At 41.3% G+C, this 5,289-nt stretch overlaps 1 pseudogene; it reads right to left on the bottom strand.

The window, feature by feature from the left end:
* Positions 1-2,955: 2,955 nt before the first annotated feature.
* LOC107975617 (26S proteasome regulatory subunit 4-like) lies at positions 2,956-4,135 on the bottom strand (annotated as a pseudogene).
* Between the last annotated feature and the right edge of the window lie 1,154 nt (positions 4,136-5,289).

Below are 5,289 nucleotides of genomic sequence, written 5' to 3'. Positions count from 1 at the left end.
ATATCCGATGTTTACGTAACACTATGTACAGGGGGACATATCCTGTTGTCTTAGGTTTTGACTGAACTTCCAAATGGAGACATGGGGGGAAAGGAACTCTGTATTTGAAAGAGTGGAACAAGAAACATCCCTCCGGATTCACAAAGGGATTCAGCAAGCATGGCCCTAGTAGACTTTCCAAGAGGAGGCTAGAGCTTCACCACCCTTCATAGGGCTTACATATTAAGTTTACCAGGTAGCCCCATGGGGGCCCTACCTCACTGGAGGGGAGAAGGCAGAAACCTCCCTCAGGATCTGTGGCAAAGCCTTTTCTAAAATACCTTCCGGCAACCCACCCCCCATATATATAAGATATTTATTTATTTATGAGACAAGATCTTGCTCTGTCTTTAGGCTGGATTGCAGTGGTGAGATCACAGCTCACTGCAGCCTCAAACTCCCAGGCTCAAGCAATCCTTCTGCCTCAGCCTCGCAAGTAGCTGGGACTACAGGCATGCACCACTGTGCCTGGTGTCTTTACACAAATAAAGATGTTAGTTAAAAATCACGAAACCACAACACATGAACTGATCAAGGTGGAAAGGCAGAGAAAGGCAGCTGATTCCTGACAGAATTACAGGGTGGTGGCCAGGGTGGAGGTGGCAATAGCCAAAGTGTCTTTTTTTCAAAATCTCTGCTGAGAATGTACTGTCCATCTTCTTCTAGTCAGGGATTGACTAGTGGGTTGTAAGGTTGCCAGCTTGCTCAAATAAAGACAGGAGACTATTAAACAGGTATAGGAGTGGCTCATGGAAGTCAGGTGCAGCTGGTCTTCATGGGGATTACAGATGGCAACTAGGAAGCCGTCAGGGACTCAGGCAGAACTAAACTGGATACGAGTCTGAAGTTTTGTTTTAGGATGAATTGGACCTTAACATGTCTGCGATTAGGACTGTTTTATTTTTATTTGTAGAGGCTGGGTATCATTCTGTCATCCAGGCTGGAGTGCAGTAGCATGATCTTAGCTCACTGCAGCCTCAAACTCCTGGGCTCAAGTAATCCTCATGCCTCAGTCTCCCAAAGTGCTGGGATTACAGACATGAGCCACAAAGCCTGGCCAGGACTGTTTTAATAACTGAAAGTGACCGGGAGAGATAGGCATCTAATATTGTCCAATTTCTGGTAGACTGTGTTTGAAGGAGATAAATTAAGAAGTTTCTAGATTAAAGCCTACTTCTTTGGGCCCATTTAGTGAATAATTCTCTGCCATGTGTAAAAACATTTAGCACAATGTTTGGCATATAAGTGCTCAATAAATATAGTAGTAACAGTTATTATAGTATTTTCACCTGGTGCCTGGTACACAGTATTATTAAATAATATTATTTAGTAATAATCATATTGTTATTATCCATGTGCACATCTCTCCCCCAACTAGACCGATAACTCCGTTTGCTGAATTAATTGTGGCAGGTAGGGGAAGAGCAGGCAGTGTGAACATGGATTCTTTGCACTCACCAATGAAGAGACATGATGTGCACAGAAAATAGTGAGAAGTAGGAGAATTTGTCCAATGGCAGAGTGCTACGTTCATTGGCTCTGACAGCTATATCTGGCTCAGATACCTGGAATTCTGCATTCTCTTCAGAATAACTTCTAACAAGAAGTAGGGGCAATAAGATACATGCAAAAGAGGGAGAATGGAAGAAAAAGGACACTTCTCCTGGTCCACACCGTGCCAGAGACCATGCTGAGCCCTTTTCATTTGTTGTCTCATACAATAAGATGCAATAACATGTGCAAATTGTGGCTGGTATTATCCCAATAAAACATGGATACATTTTTAAAACGTGCCATGCTTGCACAGAGAACTATGAGCCTATTTTTTCCATTATAATTTTTGTGTAAACATGAAACGACAAGAGTTTAAAGATGGAGACTCCCTGAGCACAGGCTTAAGAGTTCCAAATATAATCAAAATCCTCTTATTTATTTTCTTGCCTAAGTGGCTTCTCCCAGGAGGATAGCAGTTGCGTTTCCTTCATTCTGTGCAGCAGTGGTTGCAAATGAATGTGCTTTACCATCAAAACATATCTATGCACCTCTGCAAGGGTAGTTATCTCATTCAATAATAGGTACAGCCTAGAGACAGTGTAGTTTTAAACCCAAATCTTAGAAATTCCGAGGAATTAGTCACTCACTTGAAGAAAAGAGCAGGAAAGGGTAAGACTGCAATAAAACAACACCTTGTTCCAAATAGTATCTCCTTTATGCTTCTAAACTTCACCCAATCCATAGGCTAGTGTGAGTGGATGGCTGTGATAAATGGAGACAGAAGGTGAAGAATGGGAAAGTTATGAAGAATTAACAAGTTCTTCAACCTAGAGTTGGGTTAAGGTTGTGAATATTAGCCAGAGAATGCCTTTACTTTCAAATTGGAATGGGAAGATAAAAGCCTAAGAAAAACTCATAGAAATTTAGATTTATAGATAATTTTGGCATCAACACATATTTGAAGTGCATTACATCAATGATGTCTTAGAAGATTAAAGTCATTGCTATACACAAACCTACGGTACTAAGTCACATCAAAACAAAAATCTGTTGAATTAAATAAATAGGTTTATTTTTTCCTACCTGATGTTTGTTAGGCAGGGCATATTTTTCAGCTTAGCAACTGATTATATGAAAAACTACTGGTTCTAGAACAAACATTTCTGGTTTTTAGTTCGTGTGTGTGTGTAGAGAGAGAGAAAGAAAAAGTACACTTTATTGGGAAGCAGAGTGTTGCACAGTGACCGACAGGCGAAGGCGGCCCAATGGACGTCTTACACATCATACTCCAAAAGACTCACAGGAAGTGTTGCTAATAAAAATAAACTGGAACACGAATTCCTCTGGGCAACTCCCCCAACCTCATCCCTTTGAGGGCTTGGGAAATCTCCCAGCCATTTTCCTGATGGCAACTGTGGTTCACTAGAGACAGAGCCCCTTGGGGGTGTCTTCCTGTTCTTCATAAAGAACATTTTCTTGAGATTTTTTGAAGTTTTCATTTGTTACTTTCATTCCATGTTCTTTTAAGGCCATCAGACTAGCTTCTGTGCAGATTGCCTTGATGTCAAGTGTCAAGTCGTTCCAGGGTTACATCATTGGCCAGTGTCATGCTGCTTGTGTGCATCTGAAAGATGTGCTTCTTAGTCTTTTCATCAGGCAGGGGGAACTCGAGCTTCCTGTCAGTGTAGCCTGGTCTGATAAGTGCTAGATCCAAAGTTTCTATTCGGCTTGTGGATATGATAACTTTCACATCTCCCCTTGAATCAAATCCATCCAACTGGTTCAACATTTCCAGCATTATTTGCTGAATTTCTCTCTCACTATCAGAATTTGAGTCACATCTTTTTGTCCTAATAGCATCAATTTCATCAATAAACATGATGGAAGGTGCATGTTTTTCAGCAACTAGAAACAATTCCCATATGAGTTTGGGCCCATCATGTAGGTATTTCTGAATAAATTCAGAGCTGATCACTTGCAAGAAAGTGGCTAAGATGTGGTTTGCTACTGCTTTGGCTAACAAGGTTTTACCTGTGCCAGGTGGACCATAGTGAATGACTCCCTTAGGGGGCTTTATACCCATCTCTTCATAATATTCAGAATGATTTCCTTAATTTCCTGAATTTGGCTGTCCAACCCCCCAATATCAACACAGGTCTCCTGGGGGGTCTTTTCCACCTTCATCATTGTGACTAGGGTATCCGTGTCATCCATCAGCACCCATATCACAGCATGAACCTTGTGGCTGAGCAGGACCGAGCAGCCAGGTTCCAGCAGATCCTTGTCTACAAGAATGCTCTGAGCCCACAGATGTAGACATGATGGCATGATTGTCATCAATAATCTCTTCCAAGGTTCCTACTGACATCAGGGTCCCCTCAGATCATCCACTTTTGATCTTTCCTCCTCTTGCTTTCCTTCTAATAGTTTCATTTGTTCCTGATTTCTAATGAATTCTTCCTTCATGAGAAGACAGTATTTATCTCTAACTTTCAATAATTTTAACTGGCACAGAGTGTGAGGTGTCATCAGTGGCAGTTTGCTGGCAGCATCTGGTCCCTTTGTTTTCTTCTTCTTCCTCACTCTAGCTGGTATAGGAGGTTCATATTTCTTTTTCTTGTCCTATCATCCTTCTTTCCAGCTCCAAGACCCTGACCACCACTCTTGACTTTGACCCATCTTGCCTTGGCCACTCAAGCTGCCTAGTTTTTAAATTTTTTTTGTACAGATGAGGTCTTGCTACGTTGCCTGGGCTAGTTTTGAACTCCTGGGCTCAAGCGATCCTTTTGCCAAAGTGCTGGGATTACAGGTGTGAGCCATCGCACCCGTCACAGAACAAACATTTCTTGACATGGATGCAACTATCTTAGGATAGTTGTATCTGGAAAGAATTTGCTTCCAGAGACTTGGCTTTTAAAAGCCTACTGAAGATAGAAGGTAAATTCAGCCAGAAATACATCCACATGATTTGGTTCAGTAAAATTCCATGTGCTCTGTGAAGCTATTACTTTATCTTTCACTACCTGTGTTGAACAATTCTAAAACAGAACTGTCTTACTGACTTGGTTTCAGGCTTATCTGGAAAGGTGGGCATAATAACTTCTCTGTAGCTCAAAACTCATGGGATGTGTGGCTAGAAGTCTTAGGTTAGTGTCCCAGAATTGTTCTGAGTGGCTCTGTGAGTATCTCTGTGGCAGGCACAGCTAGCAGCCTACTAGTTATTACTCTCTTTTCACCTTCCATTTCAGAAACATCATTTTACCTAGAGCAGCAATGTGTCCTACTCAAAATACTCACATCCCCATACTTCCTTGCAGCTGGGGCTGATACTTCATTTTCTAATTATCTTATTACTACTGAGTAATCCCTTTAATTGCAAGCATTGTTCTAATCTTGATTTTATTCACAGAATATTACATTAAAAAGGAAATAGTGGTTTCACCAAGACCCCAGTGAGATGAACCAGGCTAAACCTTTGCCCATAACTTATTGTCCACTTATCTGAAAAGGAGTCATTCTAGAACTAAGCTTCATTTGAAGTGTGGCATCAGGGAGCTTTGACACTAGAGCAAGATCCTTAGCAGAAGAATGAATCAGGGTTTAAATCAGGAAATCTTTAATTCAGAAAAAAGTGTTTAACATTTAATAAGATTTCAAATAATGTTCACTGTTGACTATCTTTTTAAAAATTAAGAACCTGGCCAGGCGCGGTGGCTCATGCCTGTAATCCCAGCACTTTGGGAGGCCGAGGTGGGC

Source organism: Pan troglodytes, chromosome 6, assembly GCF_028858775.2.
Source record: "Pan troglodytes isolate AG18354 chromosome 6, NHGRI_mPanTro3-v2.0_pri, whole genome shotgun sequence".
NCBI classification, from domain to species: domain Eukaryota; kingdom Metazoa; phylum Chordata; class Mammalia; order Primates; family Hominidae; genus Pan; species Pan troglodytes.
The sequence above is the reverse complement of the archived record's forward strand: the minus strand, read 5'-3'. Positions and strand labels throughout refer to the sequence as shown.